Raw genomic sequence first — 22839 nt, 5'->3', positions numbered from 1 at the left:
AATATAAACCTCAACTATACTCTCTACATACGCTAACAATCAATAAATAAACCCATAATCTACTATTCACACAAACTTACTTCATCATTTACAAACACAAACACACAAACTTACTTCAACATTTACAAACACAAACACACAAACTTACTTCATCATTTACAAACACAAACACACAAACTTACTTCAACATTTACAAACACAAACACACAAACTTACTTCAACATTTACAAACACAAACACACAATCACATACACTCCCACTATTAATAAAGAGTTAGTGTTTATATTCACACTACTCTACCTACACACATTGGCTAATCGATCGTTATTTCTTTTCTAGAGTATTGGGTAGCCCTGAAAAGGGCTGTTTTGTTTGGAACTTCATGGACACCTGGTTAATGGTGGCACCTTCCAGGCCTGGCGCCACATACACATCTTATCCCCCAGTTACTTTTTACCTTTTGGGGGGAGAGAGCAGAGGCAGGATATGTCGCTTCAGAATCCCAATTTTCGCTCTCTGGGATTTTGAAATTTCTTCTCTCCTTTTTCTCCTCCTCTTCTTTGTTTCTTCTTTCCTCTTTATATCTTCTTTCTTCTTCTTCTTCTTTATATCTTCTCTCCTCCTCTTCTTTGTTTCTTCTTTCCTCCTCTCTTATCCTTCCCTCCTCGACAATGGCTTCCGCGGCCAGTTCATTTAATATGCGCCTGGCATATTCCAGATGCACATGAAGCTCCAACAGTTTCTCAAGTCTCGTGTTCATTTTTTGGCGTTGATCAATCAACAAGGGTAGCTGGACTGCCGAACGAGTTTCAATTTATACTGAAAGCGCGGACGTGAAGGAAAACATCCCCCTAATAACGTAAAATTCATCTTACCTAGATCATGACCAAAAAAACAACAACGCGCGGACCTAAAAGAAACACTCACTCACTTTTTATGCTACCCATCACTATTTTAAAATTTTTTATAAATCACTTCAATAGACTATCCACATACGCAAAGCAATTCAATCTAACTCCAAATATACACCTCAAACACTAAAAAACATCATTTTAATCTACTATCCACACCAACTTACTTTAGCTCTTACAAACACCAACACACCATCACATACCCTCACATTTTTTTAAAAAAAAGTTAGTGTTTATTTTCACACTACTTTACCTACACACATTGGCAAATTAATCCTTATTTCTTTTCTAGAGTATTGGGTAGCCCTGAAAAGGGCTGTTTTTTTGTTTGCTATGGCATTCTTTTTTAGTTTCTAAGAATGCGATGTCCTCTGAGGATAGACTTTCTGGCAACAGGTCTGCTTCTTCGGAAAGAGAAGAAGAACTCTTTGGTGTCGATACGGCAATCGACAAAGCCTCTGTCAGGTTCAGGTTGCTGCTGTTGTTGCTGTTGTTGCTGCTGTTGCTGCTGTCTCTGAAGTCTGTACTTCTCTGTCCATTCTTCTTTTTCCCTGTTCACTTCTTCTCTGAAGAGCTCTTCTATTAAGTCTTCAGTGATTTTTAGCATTCTCACATTCTCTATTTCTTCTGGCTTTGGTATCAGACTGTGTCTGACCCTATGCAAATTCACGTAGGCTTCGTTGAGCTTAGCTAGTTTGGAGCACATCTTCTTAGGAGGATGAGTCGACAATGGATGGTTAGACTGGAAATAACCCGGTTCTTAAAGTCAAAGCGCGGACGTGAAGGAAAACATCCCCCACACGGTTTTCGAGCCGCAACGTTTAGTGAGTGTCATGAGAGGGATAGTAAGAAAAAAAGAGCATCAATCCAACATTCTTATAGCTAAACAAACCACAAAGGCATTTTTTTCATAACACAACATTTTTTATTCAAAAATCACTTAACACTAAACAACAACTCTAACATTTTTTAACAATAATCCAACACTATAACATCAAACAATTTTTTTCAAATAACTAACATTTTTTCTCAATGTACAATCTACTTTAAACAAAGCTGACAACGTTGTGAATGAAATCGTGATTTCCACTGTTGGAAATCATTAGGCCATTGATGGACACTACGTTTCCTAGCTTGAGACAAAAGATAAGCATAATGGTCACAAAACCATCGATCTACTTTCACATCGTTTCTAGCAGAAGAACGAGGATCAAAATGAGTCACTAAATGTTCTAAGGAATAGCCCAGGCTGCGATGATGCAGAAAATACACACAATATTGTCCACACACCAAGGAATCTGTGCCTTGTAATTTCACGTTATTGAATCGGGTGGTTTGAGCATTTCTTCTCATAAAGTCAATGATATCGTCTTCCAAAGGGGGCAATCCGTACGAATCGAAATATTCCACACATCCTTCTTGAGGAAAGTAGACGACTACCCAGTGGGTTCCTGGGAGATGACTGTCGTCCGTGTTGATCACGTAAGCTTGATGGTCTTTAGGTTTGCGATGAGGGAGTTCATCTTTAGCACAGACGACAGGATTCCAAGAAGCCGTATACGAACTGTGGTTCAAAAGGTAATAAAGTTCCCAGGTATCCATTGTTTTGTGTGGTTTTTTTTCTTCTTCACAGGTAATAATAAGTCGTCAATTCGATCCTGACTTTTTGCTTGAAAATGTCTGACGAATAAACGGTTATTCGTTCTGTTTCCTCACTCTGATTTAGGAGAGCTTCGATACGATGGATCTCTTGAGGTGTTAATGGTGGACAAGAATGTTCACGCAAGTCTTTATACCACTGGTGCAACACGTCTTTGTCCGAGATGAGACTCCAAGCTTCGTCCAGATACTCGTCCAATTTTTCTTCTTGACTCAACATCATGCATTTATCGTGTTGAATTTGACTGGGATGATCGTTTTGACATCCATAGCAATTTTTCTTGATCAATTCCGTCATTTTGTCGACCAAGTGTTTGGCAAAACAGGAGACTAAATGGGCTTCTTGTTCTAGCCATCTCGATTTCATCATGATAACTTCTTCTTTTTCCAGGGTCTCCTCACATTCCATGTCCAAAGTTTCTCCACTAGGTAAAGAGGGATAACAGTCTTCCATGGCTTCTAATAATCTAGAATGACTTCTCTCAAACTGTTGATTTCTATGGTATTATCGAATTCTGCATACAGGATGACGTTCACTGTCTTTGGCAGTTATTTTGCAAACTGAAGTTCCACACGAATCTGGCCGGATTTTATAGGGTGGAAATGTCCCTCGTCGCTGCCTTGGTCTGGAGTGAAATCGAAAGCCCACAAAGCATAGCCTTTTGCATAATCGTCGTACGTAATGCCGTGACTGGTGTTGGTTCCTAACTGACCCGTGGCTTCGTACAGGGACAAGTACGATCTCAAGTAATTCGTCTTAGTCTCGTCGTCACTAAAGACAGGTTCGAAAGGTCTGGTACACAAGGTCTTACCATCGCGACTGACTTCGACTTTCTTCACAAAAAAGTGTTTAAACTCAAAAGGATTTTCAGCGAAGGCTCCGTTGAAGGCTGAATTCTCGACCATACCAAGGATTAAACGCTTGGGTAACTGTCCTTGAAACAGATGATCTTCGATCATGGAATGCTGTCCAGCAGGAATGGTGAACGTTTTCACTTCCACACGTCGTATGGGATACTTGGCGGTCGTTCTGCTCAACGTTTGACTGATGTCGTTTCCCACTTTAGGTAACACTTCCACGCGTCGTACGTAGAGTTTGGCCTCCTCGATTTTGCTTTTGGGATTGCCACCAGTAGTAGCATCATCATCAGCCAACAAATGGAAAGCGGCACTACTGCGATTCAGTCTCAAGCGGACATTCACCCCGTTCAGCAAATATTTCTCTTGCAACCACATGTCCAAATGCAAACGATCCATCAGTTCTAAACTCTTTCCATCTTTGATTCTGTTTCTTCGTTCTACAAATCCCTCATTGGTGGTTGTTTTTGATTTGAGGTCAGCTTCAAGATTTTTTTTTTTCGAATTCGCCCGCTTCGTCAGGTTCCCACAACACACAGGCATTGAGATGAGTATCCTTGGCATCTATTCCGTACGTCAAGAGATTTTCCAGGTAGGCACGGTAAGGGTAAGTATCCATGCTGCTGCTAACCAGTTTGTTGTTCAAGTACAAGTCCACTGAGCTGAACAAGGAATGCATGAAATTGTTGATGGGAGCTACTTTCTCTTCGCCGCTTATAGAATCTCCTCCCTTATCTAGAACTTTGACTTTCAAGTACAAGTAACTGCTATTCAGATCGATGTAATCTTCGGGCTGTCCTTTGATTTCAAACTCGATGGGAGCGGAATCGGCCAATGAGGAGACGGGATGAAATTCCACCCATTGGGATTCTTGCATGGTCATCATGGTGGGGGGCATGGCAAACAGATCCAGTTCCGTCTTGGAACAAGCGCAAGACTCTCGGTGCATCATTTTTTGTTCTGTTCTTTCTCAATAATCGAAAACGTCTAAGTCTCGAACGGTTCTTCTTTTCTTGGCCTTTCTAGCTTGAAGTCTGGTGAAAGGGTGTTTTCTTCGTCGTCGTCTCTTTCTGCCTTGTCCTTGCTGAATGCCTGACTCGGTAGTGTGCAGGGCATTTATAGGTGTGTCTCGTCGGCCTAAAATGTCTTTGCCCGTTTGCAGCAAGACATTTTTGCCTGCCCTCATGAAGGCTTCTTTAGGGTTTTGTTTGTCGATGATGACATTTTGGAGGAATTCTTTGCCTTGCGTCAGTGCCGCATCTTTCAAGGCGTGCAATCCGCGTGTCACCATCGGTTTCAAGACTGGGGCCACCGAACGAAAGGCCGATTTTAACATATCTCCTAAACCGTGTCCTCGCTGTCGTGCAACCCCTCGGTACACTGGATACATGACTTACTTACGAGTCGTGAGAGAACCGTTTTCGAAAATGGAGTTTCACCGTGACTTTTCCTTTGGTGAATGGAATATTTTGTCCCAAATCTCCTTTTATAGCAATGTTGACCGTGTCCAAATACGACTTGCTGACGGGCAAATAATGAGGATGGACAAATTCGCGGTGAACGTGATAAGTGTTTCCACCTTCCTCGTCAGTGGCCGTGGCAGAATTTACTTTGAAAGGAATGACACGCAGTAACGGTACGGAGGTGTGTCCCACCACGTTGTACTCCACCACATCGGAGTACACAAAGATCAAATTCAGTCCCTGGTTCAGTTCTACCGGGTGACGAAAATACCTTGCAAAATGCCCGTTGTTGTCAATCTCTGCCATTTTAATCGTTTTGGTCTGCTTATCCGTGACCAAATTGAGGTCTCCACCCAGAATGTCATACAATCCAGGGCAAAATTTAATACGTATACTTTTTTCCTCACTTTCAAATCTGATGAGTAGACGGTGAGACAGTTTGTGGTACTCCATGGTGACACGTTTTTTTAGTCCGGTCAGAACTTTGTCAAAGGCTGCATAGAATTTGTCAGCGATGGCCTCCACCAGATGTTGACCACTAAAATAATGGCCTGAGTTAATTTTAAAGTGATACACGTAAAGAGGAGGAGAAGTGTCACTGCTGCGGGGTATTGGGGTCTTGGGAAGTGATTTATGTTGAGAAGTGGTCGTCATGGTTTGCTGCACTGTTGGGTCTAGAATTTCGACGTCAAAAGTGTTTTGAGTTTCAGTGATGTTTTTGATTTGTGTTGGGTGAATCATTTCCACTAAAGCCACTTCCCAATGGGCTTCGTGATCTAAGGGGATGGCCTGAGGTAATTTGGCCGTGTAACAGCACAACGTGTTGTGGGGAAACACCTCCATGGAACTGTCACTGGGTAAGGTTAAGTAAAATTGGTTTTCGTGACTCATAATTCCAGAGTTCTGTGGCTGTCCGAGGGGTTAGTGGACGTCAGAGGCGTGTCTCCACCAAAAATGGGGTTCTGGTTGTGGTTGAACTGGTGACTGGCACTGGCACTGGACACAAGGTTCCCGGGGTTCCCGTTCGAGGAGAATTTCAGAGAAGGATTGGGAAGCAGGTAGCCGATGCAACTGCTCAATAAAATGGTCCACAATTGTTTGTCTCCTTGTTGCAAACTCAAATTGGCGATGGCTGCCCCGATGACACAATACACCACGAAGATTTGGCAGAAAAAGACGATTTGCGTTTTAGGCACACGTTCTCCACACCACACCCACAAGGGTTGTTTTTGTAAATCTTGCACAGAAGAACTAGGTGAAGAAGGAGTGGTCGACGTAGCTGCGTCTGTTGTGTGAAAGGGCATGAAGGTCACTTCTTTTTATAGTCGATGACTTGCGAAGCGTCGATCCAAGAATCAAAACTGGGTGGATATCCTTTCCAACGTACTTTGACTTCTTTGACACGTCGTTTGCCCACTTTACGGGTTCTGCGTTCGAGAATGCTTTCGATGTCGTACACGTCTTCTTTTTTTGGTGACACGTTGTAACTCGGGCAAATAAAACGTTCCTTTGAGCACTTCTCCGTTCATGTCTTCCAATTTATAGACGGCAGGATGACGGCCATGCACTCGTCCAGTGACGCGAAACAATTCGGTCGTCCAGTTAGGTAAGTAACCTTTGTCAAAAGTGCGTTTGGTTTTGCCAATGCGCACCCAATCTCCTACGGTCAACTCTCCACTTTTCGTGGGGACAGCCCTCGTCGGGGACGTACCGAACAGACGCTCAAACACCAACACTTCGTTGTCGGGAGTCACGTCTTGCGGGGCACGTCCGATGCTTCGATGGTAAGATTGGTTGTACGCTTGCACCAGGTGCGGTAAGATGTCGATGTACTTCAGAGTGTGGTGATGCGTAAAATATTTCCACATGCGTTCTTTCAAAGTGCGTTGAAAACGTTCCACGATGCTGGCTTTGGTTTCGGGATTCTCGGTGGTAAAAAAATGAATGTCACGTTTCTTTAATTCTTTTTGGAAAGCTTGGTTCAGAAATTCGGTGCCTTTGTCCGTTTGCCATCGAAGAGGGTGATGACCGCTTTGTTTCAACACCCGTTGCAGGGCTCGCACTAATTCGCTGCTCGATTTGGAAGTCAAGGGCACGACCCAGGCAAATTTGGAAAAGACGTCGATGACACAAAACAAATATTTGTAGCCACGATTGTAGCTGGCCAAATGAGAGACATCGGCTAAATCGGCTTGCCATTGATGATCGATGCCTTCCACTCGGGTGCGACTTCTGGCAAACTTGCGTCGAATGGGTTTGTGTAAAGTGTAGGTAGCTTGTTCTTGTAACCATCGTTGCACTTGAGGTAAACGGAGACTTTTCAGTCGCGTTTTGGCAGCACGATACAATTTTTGAACTCCTGCGTAACCTGCAGGATGTGAGGGATCGTAGTAAATGCTGGCTAAGACTTTTTCCATTTTTTGTGTTGGTTGGTGTGTTAATAAGGCACCCACTCTTGGAGGATGCTACTCTTTTTCTCTTGGGGTATTTTCTTGGATTGCAATGCTTTGCGTGTGCGGCCAGCAATAGGTGTCGAAGAGGAGAAGGATGTCTGAGCGGGGGATATCGGTTCTTGTTTCACTTCTGTCTTCACTTCTGTCTTCACTTTCTTTTTCTCTTGTGATGAAGAAGGGGTGGCCATCATCTTTTCAATCCATCCAATTCTGGAGGTAGGTGGTGTTGTTAACTTGCGTACTTTTTCTGGTGGAGTTTGAAACCCTTCCACTTCTTCTCCTTTTTCTGTCTTGACCACTGGTACTGGTACTGGTACTGGTGATGGTGCTGGACTTTTCATCAAGGTCTTAAAATCTTTCAGAGTGGGTAGAGCTGTATCGTCTAAAGCTTTCTGGTGAAAGAGTTGCAGTCGTTGCAAGAGTTGACCGTACTTTTGCGATTTTTCTGTTTCGGACAAATCTTGGCGATCCATCAAGGACTGCAATTCGTGTTGTAACTGGGACATCTCGCTCAAATTGGGATTGGGAGGTAAATGCGGGGTGCGTTGTTCTTGCCACCGATGGTATTCCATCCATCGTTTGTAAGGCACTAAAGCTAGTTTTCGTCCTTCCATGGGGTTGTCAGGGGTCGATTCTGAGATCTTGGGACTTTCGAAGGCCTTTTTATCTTGCTCCCACCAGTCCTCCCAACATGGTTCCCAAGACTCCTTTCAGTATGGGACCTAACAAGAGAGGCAAAATGCCTCCACGTTGGACCAACATCTTCTTTTTTTGACGAATGGGAATTTTCTTTTGAACCATTTGGCGAAGAACGTGACGATGTTTGCCTAAGCATTGTTTCTGGTGTTTGGACAAAGGGATCGTGCCTTTCAAAACGTTCAAACAACATTCGCACACGGTATCGATGACCTCTTTGGAAGCCGTTTGAATGAGTTTTTTTCGTAGGGGTGGAGAAGCTTTGGACAGGACAGATAACAGGTCCCCATGTTTGGCTAAACGTGGTGGCAGTCCTTTCCTTTTCTTTCCTTGGGGTTTTTTGGAGGGTGACATCTTTGAGTCTTTAGGAGCACCAAAGAAAGACTGATACCCTACTCGGTCACAGGCCTTTTTTATACTGGAACGCGTCGCCACTGATTGTCTTTACGGCGTATCAGTTTGAGGACAGGCATGACACGTCGTGCAGGGGTACGTAACGGACTAAATCGAGTCAGTTCTTGCTTGGACAAATCCAGTAAACTTTGTAACATGCCCGATCTTTCATGGACTTTGATTTTGGGAGAAGGTAATTTGTGAGCAGCAGCCACTGCCGCTAAATTGGAAGGTCCTGCCACTGGGGAAGTTCTTTTGGGGGTCATCAACGGAGAAGTTCTTGGTGTGATTAACGTCTCCAAGTACTCTTCAGTTCCTGGTGACATCAACGGAGAAGTGGATAAACGTGAGACTGCCGGAGACGCAGTCACCGCCGTGGCAGATCGTGGTTTGCGAGTGTAAGGTTGCGTCCTGGCCGAAGTGCCTCTCTTGCGACTAGTTTTCTTCTGTGGACTTTTCATTTTCTGAGGACTTTTTTTCTGTTTCTTTTTTTGGGGGCTTCTTTTCTTTCTCCGGGGTGGTGTCTGGTAAGAGGAGGGTCCTGCCACTGGAGAAGTTATTCTTCTTGGGGACCTGGTCTTTTTCTTTTTCTTCTTGGGGCTTCGTTGGACTTTTGTCTTGGGGATAACTTTGGGGGCATTAGGATCCCATCTTAAGAGTGAACGAATGATGACCCCTCCTAGAGTACCGCTCCCTCCAGGTTTCAAAATGATTTGTTTTTTGGTTTGAGTGTCGATGCGGGGATCGGCCAGTTGGACCAAAGCGACTTTGTTTCGATCGAAAAAGCGTTGGGTTTGATGAGGATTCTGAATGATTCCTTGGAGTAATTGACGTGCCGTCACCGTGAACCATCGTAAGACTTCTTTGAGACTAGCTTCTAAGACACGAGCTCGTGTTTGTGGATCTTTTTCTCGACTGATGCCATACAAGGCACGAATCAATTTGACGGGAAGATGCGACTGAAGGGACGTCATGTTCGCACTGAGAGTGAGACAGACGAAAAAGGGTCTGAGGTTTTTATAGATTTTTTGATGGGGAGTGAAATGAAGTCGAGGACGGAGACGTGTACAGGACAGGCCCTCCGTCTTGGCACCAGTGGTGAAACAAGTGGGTACGAAATCGCAAATCCTCGGGAGTGGTAGGTTTCAAATCGACGAGTAAATAGGCGTGTGGCGTTTGAGTGGCATCGTCGTACGCCTGAGTCAGCCAAGGCGTTCCTAACTGTTTGGCTAAGACTTGCACTTGCGATTTATCTCGAGGGCTTTTAAACAAGACCACGTAATGTGCATTGAGACTGATGGTGCGATGGGCTTTACTTTGTTGAAACAAATTTTGGGTGATGTAAATGACACTGGCATTACGGTGATGCCCTTTGCGCGTGAACCACAATTTAATTTCTTCTTCGTCTTCTCCTAACATGTCGTCGAAAATGACCAAATGGGTTTGACGGGAGTCAGAGACGATGCCGTCGTCTTCTTTAGGAATGCCTTCCACAAACACGATGGAATCGCCTTGACTTTCTCGCAAGAGGTTGTACGCCGATTGCCACTCTTTGTAACACCACACGATTCGTTGAGGGGGTCGATCGATCAAATGATGTTTATGTTCGATCAAACGTTTGACGAATTCGGTTTTGCCTGAACCGCTAGGTCCAGCAATGAGCATGTTAAAGGGATGGCGAAGATACAAAGCCTCCCAACAGGCACGATCTAAGTGTTCGTCGATGACTTTGACAGTAGAGGAAGAGGGAGCAGAGACAGCAGAGGTAGTCATGGTGTGAGAAATGTCACTTGTGACACGAAAAACAAACAAGACAAGAGTTTATATACTTTTTCAGAACACGTTTATTGAATGTTTCAAACATACGAAAGACAAAAATACATAAAAGCCAAAGGCTTAAGTACAACAATAAAAGGCACATGATAACTATGAACGTGGAATAAACACAAGTGTCTGGACAACAACATGTTTTGGGTAATGTTCTAACCAGTTCTATAGTAGGGGGTAAGGTCACACAAGTGTCCTCCCGAAAGGGTCTTTCAGGCCTGTCCACGACAGTCCTGTCCTGGGTGACGGGTTCTTCTGGCACCGTCACTAACACCGTTTGAAAAGTAACTTTTTTCCTTGAACAACTCTCGTGCATATTGGGCCACTTCTTGGGTCCAAGCCTCAAAACCCCATTCTTTCCAGGCACGGACATTTGTCCAATGGGGATGTAAGTCACAAGCTACACACACATCGTCATACACGTCTTGGGTAGCTAAAAGTTGACGAATCTTTTTTTCCTGTTGAGGTCGAGAAGTATCCAGATGAAAACGCAAGGCTTTGAGCAAAAGGAGTTTTTCGTGACCATTTAAGGCCATGGAGGTGGTAAGTACTGATCGTAAAGAGTCCACAAAGAATCGGCTGGTAAACGAAATCCCAAAAAACAAGTCACTAAGACACACACCACTTGTCGTCCCAAATTGAATGGATACAGTTCTTGTAATAATCGATGGTAATGATCCACGGTTTGAATATGGTCATTGAGTTCCTTCCACGGAATCTGTTGGATGACATGTGACATAAACCGTGGCATGGCAGCCTGTTTTTATATTCTCTTTTTTTCGGATGCAATACACGTACTTTCTAGCCAGAGATCTTCGTTCTCCAGTAGGGAATCTAAATCTTGCATACTGTAACCGAAACGTCAGAGTTCGATTAGGTGTTTCCTCTTCCGCTAAGCAGATTCCACGTAAAATATGTTGGTAATCCTTTAACTTGTCTTCCTCAATGCGTTGCACTAGGTGAATCTCGAAGTAACCATAATCATGAACATGTCGATCATTAGCGACCTCAAAGTTTTGAACAATGTCTGACCATTGAAAGAATTTCTGACGAATCAGTTCTCTTATACCATTCAGGTACCAGTGGTTAAAGATCTGGTGACGTAACGGATGCAATTGTTCTTTACGTTTGACTTGTATTTTGACCAGCTCTCGGTAAATGCGTTCTCTCAACTCCACAGGCAAAGCACGAATGTTCTCTAGCAAAGTATCCATGAATAGGTCATACTAAATCCTCTTTGGTCTGACACAAGAAATGTACTCTTTGCACAAACATGGTTTTACTTCAGTGTCGAATTTAAATCGTTGAGTCACTAATCTACACATTACAATTCGTTCAGAAGTTTCCTCTTTCACTAAGTTGACATTGTGTTCAAGATGTTGGTAATTCGTTAACTCTTCCTCTGGAATTCGATGCAGTAAGTTTACAGTGATGTAGTAGATAGAATCGTCCATACCAAACCAATCCTTTTTAAAACTAGAGGATCGTTGATCAATGTCCGTCCGATGGAACACTTTCAATTGAATCAGTCCTTGTATAGCCTTCAGGTACCAGTGGTTCAAACACCGGTGACGTAACGGATGCAATTGTTCTTTACGTTTCACTTGTATTTTGACCAGCTCTCGGTAAATACGTTCTCTCAACTCCACAGGCAAAGCACAAATGTTCTCTTGTAAAGTATCCATGAACAGATTATTATGGTAAGAAGTTACTTCAATGTCTCGGTCCCACTAAGGGTAAGTAATGACAATTCGGTGACCATCGAGCATGTTCTACGTAGGCTGAATCTTGCGGTTCCCAGTGGTGAAGTGACACACCGCAACTGAAGCACTTGACTTTATCTCCTTCACCCAAGTAGAAAAATCCGGCTCTGGCTAATTCTTCGGGGGTCGGTCCTCCCAGATACTTTGGCCATTTTCCTTTGAACGATTGAAGACGATTTTCAAAGTCGCAGTATTCCGACAAACGCACAGGAAACGAATATTCGTCTTTCACAGGTTCGTTTCGATGAGGGTTGGGTGACAGGAACAGGAGTTTGCTCAGGGCTGGATGACATCCGTAGGGGGGTAGACGTGAAGGTGAACATTCCCCTTTAAAACGAAACCCAGTAAAATGTCCAAGAGGACGAGCGGCATCACTTTCGCATCCCACAGGTTTGACACGCACAGCATCACTTTCCATGATAGGGGTAGGGACACTAAAGTTCCCATGATGCTTTACGGCATCGCTCAGGTCACAAGGTACAGCATCGTATCCATCGCAAGGCTCACAATCGCATTCCACTTCCGAAGCCTCACACTTGAATTGTGCCTTTCTAAACAACTTGTTCTGTGTTTCTCTGAAAGTATTCATCTTGTTCGCTCGGTCTTGGTAGTCCCAATGAACTATCGATCTTGACCATAGCCCCCTTTTTATACTAGTCGCAATGCAGTCTCAAGCTTGTACATCTTTCCTTTTTTACGTTTTTTATGTCCTGTTCTGGAAGGCACCGTCTGTAAGGTACCGTCAACATTGTACCGTAGTGTGATGGGTGGAAAGGCCATAGAAAGGTAAGGACAGTGCGGAGACCATCGAGTATGTTCCAGAATAGATGAATCTTTATAGATGCATAGATCCATTCGTAACTTCAGTCCGCAACCGAAACACTGTACCTCGTATCCCAATCCTGACTCAGGTCCCAAGTAGACAAATCCTGTTCTAGCTAAAACATGCGAAGAAGGTAATCCTTCCCTATCCGTAGGCCATTTCTGAAACGTGTCCAATCGACGGGCACAATCACAATAGTCAGGTAAGAAGACTGGAAAATGGTAGGGTTTGAACTTGGAGTTCTCATTGGGTTTCTCACTCGATTCTTGCTGTGGCGAAGTCATCCTTCTGGTGGGTGGCTATCCTCTTACAACCAATGTTTTATACCAACATGTCCATACGGTAAGGTAAAATGATTGGGAAGTCGCACTCGCTTCTGGTACACGATTTGATAAACTTTTTCCAAGGGTCGACTGACGATGTGGTGAGTGGGTAAACGTACAATCTTGTTCGGTTGGTGAGTGGTCACTTTAAAGTTTCCATCCTCTCCCGATTGCAAGGCTTCTTTCAATACCCCAAAGTTGACCACTCGACTGGTACGATAATTCAGAGTCAGTCCTTTCACTTTGCACGTCGTGTGCACTTCTCCTTGTTTGTCCCGGTATTCGTAGCCGTAATTCTTGGGACCGCCGCTGACGAAACTTAGAATCTTGTCGTCGGGATGCTCGTCTGTCCAGGCTCCTAAACGGTCTCCTTCGATGTTAGGGTGATGTTGAATCGGGTGATAGATGTAAATGCAACTGTCCGTGTCAAAGTACAGGACGCGTTCTTCTAACAGTTCTAAAGCTTCGTACAATTTTAAGCGAGCATAAGCTGTCACGTAAGCCGCAATGATGACATTTCCAAAAGGGTCGTCTTGTACAAAGTCCAGATCTTCTTCGTAATTGACCAAGATCAAATTCTCTCGAACGACGTCCACGTGTTTCGTGTATTTGGTTTTGTCGTGAATCATGTGGAAGTAGCAGGAAGGTTCTGTCAAATATTCCGTCTTGGGTAAACACGGTCGTTGTGCCATTTTACCCCACAAGCAATTTAACATCACTTTGGCAAACGATCGCCTGCCTTCGTTTTTCTCGATGTGGTCTAAAGAGATGCCTTCTTGTTCGTAGTATTTCTCTTTGAATTTTATTTGGTCTTCGGGAGTGTGACACCAGGAAGGATAGCCGCTGGCTTCTTGCTTCAGTTTCAAAAAGGCATCCACGTAGTCTGCGAAAATGCCTTTCTGAGTAGGGTCACCCTTGTGGTATTGTTGTGTCTTGGGAAAGTGGCAAATTTCGTACACTTCTAACAGTTGGTATCCCATGTCCAGAGCTTTGAACAATTCTACGCTGACCCAGGTTCCCGTCAAGGCCCGTTCTTCCTGGCTGTGCTGACAAGGTTGGTCTTGGTTGCACGTTTCGGCACAAGTACGGCACAAGGGAAACATCAGTTTGCCTTGACAATGGTGAGGTAAGACGGGATGGTATAGGTTCGTGGGAGGCAAAACTTTGCACTTGATCAAGCCTTCGTATTGTCGAATGTTTTTCAGGTCGATGTGTTCCGTCAGCAATTGCGGGTGCCCTACAGGAAAGCGACAATATTTGCACACGTAGGGATACAGCGAACACACGTCCAAGTATTTGATTTCTTCTCCTTTCTCTTCGTCGGCTTGGTACAGCAAACAGGTGGCATTGGTCCTTCCTCCGTACAAACTATCCCTCGGGTTCAGCGGGTCCATGAACTGGTAACTTTCCACGAGGCGTTTAAACTCGGGATCGGTTTTCATACGGTGATCGTACTCGTGTTCCCACATTTCCACCACTTGGCATCCTTGCTGTTCTAACTTTAGGCGCCGCTGACAAGTGTCCTGGTACAAGTCTTCCATGGTTCGTTGCAAAACCTGATTTTTAGTGCCACGGTCAGGGTAACAGACGGGACATCCGTGAAATAAGCAACCGTTAAACTCGTACACGATCTTGGGGTTTTCTAAGTCCCAGCCATCGACTGAATACGTTCCGATGGTCTTTTCGCCCCCTCCGTTGCGGGCATGCTGAATCCACTTGTCTTCCTTGTCGCACAAGTAATGTAACCAACGTAGGGCTTTGACCGAGTATTGACGTTTGACAAAGTGGGTCGTTTGAGGACTGATGACAGCCACGGTGTTTTCAGGCATGAATCGTTGGCGGTACACTAAGGAACACGCTTTGGCAATGGTGCAAGCTTCTTTCAAAGGATCGACCCCTCCGTGTTCCATGAACAGTTCTCGAAATTTTCCACAGCAACGCCGTAAAATGTCCACGTCGGAACGACAATACTTTAGCATTTCTTCCTGAAAGTCGAAAGGGTCCGAGGCGTGAGCCTGGTACCAAGCGTAGAAAGCTTCTCGTTGTTCGGTACGCATGTTGTCGGGGTCGTAATAGTGAGCCTCAGGTAAATGGGGTAGAACGGCGTGTTGATTGGCTTCCGTATTGAAAAAGTGTGGAAAGTACCCTTTAGCCATTTCTGTCATTCCAAACGTTTTAGGCATTCGACTCAAAGGCATGACCAAATAACTCATAGAATCTTTAAACTGTACTTGTCCCACTTGCATGAAAATGATTTTGGCTCCGTTCAAAGTCACTTTAGGACGCTCGGTGCCTTGTTCCGTATAGTGTCTCAAAAGAAACTGTCCATCGTATCCGGAGAAATTGTGAGCCATCACCGTGGCATGACGATGACAATCTCCGTAACGTTCGATGTCCTCTTGGCTCCACGTCTTGTCGACGGGGTCTAAGACCCATTGGGCAAAATCGGCTAGCGTGTTCGGTCCTCGAAAGATTTTTTCACGCCCTCCGGGAATCTTGCTGCAGTGAGGGCAATGACTGAAGACAGGTTCTTGAATGCACTTCTCGCACGCTCGATGAGCCACGCAGAAATTAGGAATGTGAATGCCAGTCTCTTGCATGCATTCGAAATCGAAAAAGATGAAATTGCCTTTCTTCTTGTGACCGTCCTCTTTCTCTGGTGGGGGTTGGTATTTTTGCACGTAACATTGGTGTTCCAAGTCCACGATGTGGTGACAAATGTGACATTTTTTCTTTCCTGAACATACGTGTGCCTTGGTATTATTGGTACGTATGACTTGTTCACACGTAGGGCACAATCTCAGGAGTTGACAAGCACATTTCTGCTGTGAACCTTGCGTTTTCAGATGTTGTTGGTAACAGGTAGGGCTGACAAACGTGCGCAGACAAGTTGAACAAGGCACTGGTTCTTCGCTCAGACAGGGTGAAGAGGCCAAACATCCTGAGCATTTCGATCCACAATGCTTGTGTTGCTCTCGATTATTATAACCATGGTCACATTTCTCACAGTAATAACCGTATCCCAGGAATCCGGTGATACTGGTAATGGTATCGAAATGGTCATCGTGATGATAAACGTGAATGTATTTTCCGTCCTTAAAATCTTGCCCTCGAAGCAACAGAGGCCCGCGCACTTCTTGAGGGTGCACTTTCAAAGTGTATCGTGGAGCTAGGGCATCTTGCAATTTTTGCATCTCAGGAATGCCACAGGGTGTGTCTTTGGACATGCCAGCTTGTCGTAACAGGAGTTCTGCTTCACTTCGTTGTTTGGCTCGGTCCGATTGTCGAATGTTCTCCCAGTCTCTTTTCCATTCTGCCGTGTCGTTCTTGTTGACATAGGTTCGTCCCACCACGATGGCACGGGCTAAACACATCTGGTCATGAGGATTGTGAATTTGGACAAGGCTACGCTTAATGCTGCGAAGGTCGTTCACCAATAACATCTTTTTGCGTCCGGTCCCTTGAGGAGGAGAGACGTGGGTCATGTCCAATGTGGCTTTTCCATCGGTGATGTCAAACTGGTCATTAGATTGTTGCACGTGTTGAATCTTGTCCATGACTTTGGAAGCGGTCAATTCTGCAGGGGTGCTAAACTCGATCCAAACAGGGGATTTCAAACCGTCGTGTTGTATGGAAAGTCTCAAGCGATCGTCTTCTTTGGGTTGACATTGTCGCTTGAGTGAAGTGAGCAGAGAATCCCACACTCCGGTGATGAACCCTTCTGCTTTCTCTAACGGTACTTCGGACTTGAAATCTTTAAACTTCACCGTGTATTTGTAAGCCGTGGTTCTAAATTTTCTAGAGGAGCGCTTTTCCGTCTCTCGAATGGAATAGTATTTTTCAGGGTTGACTAAGGGTGGTGAACTTGGTTTAGAGGTTTCAAATTCTGGTTCACTCATGTCCTCTTCAAAATCACTGGCATGAATTTGTGCCAAGATTTCAGCCCTGCTTCGAGGCGATAGATCACGTTTCTGCCTCTTACTTTCTTGTTCTTCTTTCTTCTCGAATGAATTAGATCGTTTCATCTTGAAAGCAAAAAGTCAAATGACTCAAGTTCAAACACCATGAGCTTCTTTATAGTCATAGCAGACCAGCGTATATAAAAGGGTGTGTGTCTTATCCTTTCACTATTCATTTCACTCTCAAGCCGAGCACAACAATGGAAGAGACTAACCAGATGGAACGTTTCGTCAGAGCTTTGCGAGGGGTCATTAGAAAATTCTCTTCAGACCAGCCTACGGACTACTCTCCTTCCTTTAGAGATAAAAGTCAAGATACTTGCTATATCTGTCAGAAGAAAGGGCATTGGTCTTCAGAGTGTCCAGACCGTCAAAAAAGAACAAAAACAGGGACTAAAAAAGACAAAAGTCAAGATACCTGTTATTATTGTCAAGAAAAAGGACATTGGTCTCCAGATTGCCCAAAAAAGAAACAAGAGGAGTCAGAAGAAAAGAGGTATTCTTCAGAAGAAGAGAGGGATTCTTCGAAAGAAGAGAGGGATTCTTCGAAAGAAGAGAGGGATTCTTTAGAGGAAGAAGAGGAAGAAAAAAGACAATTCTATTTACAAGAGGCAAAGAAACAGGAGAAGAAGAAAAGAAGAAGGGAAGAAAATGAGGAAAAGACGGTGAAGAAATTCAAAAAACAGAGAGACTAAACAAGGAGAAAGAAGAAGTCAATGAACTTTTTATTAAAGTGTTGTGTTGTGAATTGTGAATTGAATTGTAAAAAATGGAGAAAAGAATAAATTAATGATATAAGGTAAGTGTCTTTGAGTTGTGATTTTAAAATAAGAACGTACACTCACGCACTCATACACAGACACGTACTATAAGGTAAAATGGGTGGGGTTTATTTTTTTTTTTGAGTTATTGGCAAATTGAAATTGTATTTCTTTTCGAGAAATGTGGGTGGCCCTGAAAAGGGCCTTTTTTCTTCATGGTGAAAGGGTGAGTTTAAGCAATCAACTTTAACTGCCTTATGCCTTTGCCACGGCCAAGGCCTACTTCTGGACTGCGTAATGTTGATGATGATGATAATGATTGGGTTGAAATCACTAAGGGTGGTACGGTAGGCTTAGTCACAGGGTTGACGTGTTTAGCTCGGGAAGGTCGTATTCTCTTCGGTCGTGATAAAGAAGTCTGATACATTTGTTTCAGACTTCTTAACTCCGCTAAAATGTCCAACAGTACCGTGACCGTTTGATTTTCACCCTCTTGTTTCTTTGCTGATACTTCTTCTTGCTGTTGTTGCTGTTGTTTTTTTCTTACCTCTTCTTCTTGTTGCTGTTGCTGTAGGAGAAAAGCCTGTTCCGCTTCCTTTTGTCGTTGTATAAATTTCTCCAATTCTTCTTTCTGTCTCTGTCTAAAATTCTCCACTTGCGGTAATGAAGAAGGTAACGAAGGTTCCGGAACAAATTCTTGCGAGGAGAGAAAATCCACAAAATCCCAATTCACCTCTTCTGAAAGTAAGTCCGGGTTCCCTTGGGCGGTCTCCGCTGCTGGTGCACCCCATTGGATCGCTTTCTGAGTTTCCGTCATGTTGAATCACTGTCGCATAGATTGACTGCACACAAGCGCTAGCAGATCTATATTGACTAAGTGACGTCACAGACTGCTCTCTTCGGATTGGATGCGGCTGGCTGAATTTTGTAACGCGTGTTCGGATTGGTGAATGAACTCAATCCGTTTCAATCCTACCTGTACCTATAAATAAGCGCAGTTCAGTGCATTGATTCACCTGTTTCTCGGAGCCTCAAGATGTGGACCGACGTTCATTCTTCAACCCTTGTGTCAACAATGATGTTCAGAACGGACATGCTCATGTATGTCCGGTCCAAGTGGACTGTTGTTGATAGGACAGATACAAGTCTATGGATGAGGAGAGTTTATATAGAAAGACAAGGATGTCTCAAGAGGGTACTTGTGTATGGACCGGCAGTTAGAAGGAGTATAAGAAGAAGAAGATGTAACAGATGCCATCTATGTTAATATTAATATTAACATAAACCCAAAGGCCCTTTTCAGGGCCAGCCATATTTCTCGAAAAGAGATAGCCTTTCCATTGCCTACCCCTTTTTTTATTTTATTTTTTATAAAAAATAGAGTCCCTCCCTGTTTCAATTTTACATAGACCCTATACAGTCCCAGGGTTTTTTGGCCATGTTAAATTTACATAGACCCTATATTGTCCCAAGGGTATTGGCCATGTTAATTCCCATAGACCCTATATTGTCCCAGGATTTTTCTCCATGTTAAATTTACATAGACCCTATATTGTCCCAAGGGTATTTTTAATGATAAATCCCATAGACCCTATAATATCCCCCTTCACTACTGATGTTAGCTGGTTGGGGTCCTAAGAGTTTACCAGAACTGGCAGCTAATTTTGTTTTTCCTGTCATTATACGATTAATTTTTGGTCCACACTTTTAACTTTGGGTGGTTTAATGGACCTGTTGATTGTAGAATGGAGTAAAGTTTTCTTCCTTTGGGGGTGGAATTCCAATGATCCTGCCATTTGCTTTCAATATATGCTTTTTGTGAAGCTTTGAGCTTCTGTAATTCTGTATTTAAGTGGGGCAAGATCAGGGTCTCCTAACTTGCTTTGGCGACTTGGTTAGCTTGTTCGTTGCCAGGAATTCGTTTGCGCGAAGGAATCCACGTGAATTCGACTATCTGATTTTGTGTGTGGATAGTTCTCTAACAGCATAGTAGGTCCTGGCAAGGAACAGTTCTCTTGATTTAGTGTTATGATATTTGATTGAGTTAATTACACTAAGGGAGTCGCTGATAAGTACGGCTTTTTGGATATTATTATCTTTAATCCATTGCATAGATTCAGTAATTTCCCAGAACTCAGTAGTGAATATAAATCAATGGTCTGGTAGTTTTATTCCCATTTGGATACCGTATTCGGGGATAACTACTGCAGCTGCTTTACTGGGAGGTTCAGCTGATTTTTTATCCGTCTGTGAATATTTTTACGAAACCAAGCTAGATGTCCTGAATATCCTTTGCAATGATAGACTTTAGCATAATTTCTTGTTCCAATTTGTTTCCGTATTCGGTTGCTTTGGTTTTTATCCATGGTTTGGGTTGTAGCCAGGGGGTTGGATCAGGTGGTTTGGTGAATTCCTCCTGTTGTTCTATGATTGGTAAGAATCTTTGAAGTTCTATGATTTGTTTACCACGTGGAGGATTTGTAACTAGTTTCTGACTAAATTTGGTGTTACATTTGTCAATGGCAACTTTTTGGTGGAATGCGTATTGGGGTGTTTGGCCAATCGTACTGCATATCTAAGTAGAATTTCCTGTCTCCTCAGATTTAGTGGAAGTTCTCCGGTGTGTATTTGGAGTTCGTCCAATGAGGTTGGGGGTGGGGTGGGGTGCCGGTGCATACGATTAGGGCTTTTCTTTGGATAGCATGAAGCTTGTTCAGGAGTGGACAGTTGATGCTGTTTACATAGCCTCCATAGAACTACTTACACAAACCTAAACTATTGTTTGATCCAAACATTTTAGTTTGACAAAGTATGGATCGAATAACGAGAGTTGTCTTAGTTCCAATAATTGGTGCAGTTAACGAAAAAAAGAGTTTCCCCAATTCCAGTTCTGGCTCCTTACAACGCAGCCTTAACTTTGTATGCTCATATGTGTCCCGATACATTGGGCGGGTAGACTTTGGTCTATTTGTAGATGTCTGCTGATATTTGTCCCTATATATTGGGCACGTAGACTTTGGTCTATATGTAAATGTGTGCTTTTCTGTGTCCCGATGTATTGGGCAGGTAGACTGTGGTCTATTTGTATATGTGTGCTGATATGTATTCCTGTGTATTGGGCAGGTAGACTTTAGTCTGTATGTAGATGAGTGCTGATATGTGTCTCGATGTATTGGGCAGGTAGACTGTGGTCTATTTGTATATGTGTGCTGATATGTATTCCTGTGTATTGGGCAGGTAGACTTTAGTCTGTATGTAGATGAGTACTGATATGTGTCTCGATGTATTTGTCAGGTTGACTTTGGTCTAGATGTAGATGTGTGCTGATATGTGTCCTTATGTATTGGGCAGGTAGACTTTGGTCTGGATGTTGATGTTTTCATAAAGTTCATGTCATATTCTATTAGCATAGATCATTCCAATTAGACAGGGTGGTTGTGCATACACCTCAGAGGCACTGGTGAGCAGTTCGTTTGCGGAATTGATGTGGTCCCCCAAACACTTTGACCATGCCAATAAACAAAATAATGCACCAAAATAGATGGGGAATGTGTCGATGTTGCTAAAACCTCACCAGCTCTTTGTCGATAAAAGGTCACTGCATCAGAAATGTTTACGCTTGACTGAAGAGTTAGAGATGTCATTGAAAGAAACTGATGAGACAATGCTTGGTGCATGTAGCCATGAGCAAGCAGATCGCAAAATGCGTTCCAAATTACGGTTGAATCACTTGTTGAAGTTTTTAAGTAAATTTCTAAATCGATTACTTGTAGAATATTTGAACCTATTTGCTCTGGACTAAACCAAGGCGAATGTCTTTTCTTATGCACGTGTAGGAAAGACAATTTTGAACGTGTGGAAGTCTTATTGGGATATCGTAATAGTAATTCTTAGTGGTTGTCCTTTCAAAATGTTCAGTTTTCCTGTACAGCAAAACAAGCAGTGATAGTTCAGCTAATAGCATCAGAGGTCCTCTCATCCAGCAGTCCTCTCATCCAGCACATAAAGCGTTTATCGCATCAGGAGTCCTGGTATGGCGTCAGTCATTCAAATTGAAGCCGTCGCGTCCAGACCCTTCTACGAGTAGATAGGTGAAAGGAACTAAGGAAGCTGGGAGTCATTCTTGACAAAGCTGGAAAGCACTGCATATTTTGGGGGTGTGGGTGGGGTGGGGTGGAATTGATTAATAGTTTCTGCAAGGCAACACATTATTCTTCTGAAGTGTAAAAGTCCCTCTTTCCCGCATCTCATTTTGCTTCAGTGTAAGTGATTTTGCAAGAGGATAAATTCTATAATTTACAGAAGGATATATTATTGTCCAGTGTTTGTTTTAGAGTTAGGATAGTGGAAAGAATCATCAATTCTCTCCATAGGAAGAGAACTGCAACAATATAACCAGATTTAATGGACAAAATACTATATTATAGTCATTTTCTAATGATCATGAAATTTCTAGCATATAATGTTACTAAATCAAATTATATTGATATATATTGCGTTTAGCAGCCATGATGGATGACGTGTCAGTGTGCCATATTGGGTGTAGTACAGGAATCGTCGGTTTGCCCTGTTGAACATGTCGGCTGCTCATGCTGGGTGTAGAACTTGAATTGACATGTCGGTCTGCTAAATTGGAGGATATGCTGGTCTGGCATATTGTGTGTTGCACAGGAACTGACACGTCGGTATGCCATACCGGGTGTAGTACATGAATTTACATGTCAGTCCGTCGTACTGGGTGACATGTCGGTCTGCCATAATGGGTGTGGAACAGGAAGCATGTTATGTTTATATGAAGGAACTGACAAGAATTGAACTTTCTTGCCAATTATATATTAGCTGTCGAAGAACATCAATGTTTTAGGTACAAATTGAAAAATAATAATAATAAAGTGCATAGTAGAGACACCATACTGGATTCAACTAGAACTAGGCTATAGCCTCATTATC

General features: G+C 43.4%; 1 protein-coding gene across 1 annotated transcript in view; it reads right to left on the bottom strand.

The window, feature by feature from the left end:
- The window catches only part of LOC149798306 (IgGFc-binding protein-like), a 31185-nt gene that overhangs the window by 5530 nt on the left and 2816 nt on the right, over nucleotides 1-22839 (bottom strand). The window lies entirely within an intron of this gene.

Source organism: Sinohyriopsis cumingii, chromosome 6 (genome assembly GCF_028554795.1).
Source record: "Sinohyriopsis cumingii isolate HCF-2022 chromosome 6, ASM2855479v2, whole genome shotgun sequence".
Lineage (NCBI taxonomy): Eukaryota > Metazoa > Mollusca > Bivalvia > Unionida > Unionidae > Sinohyriopsis > Sinohyriopsis cumingii.
This window is presented reverse-complemented; position numbering and strand designations above follow the sequence as displayed.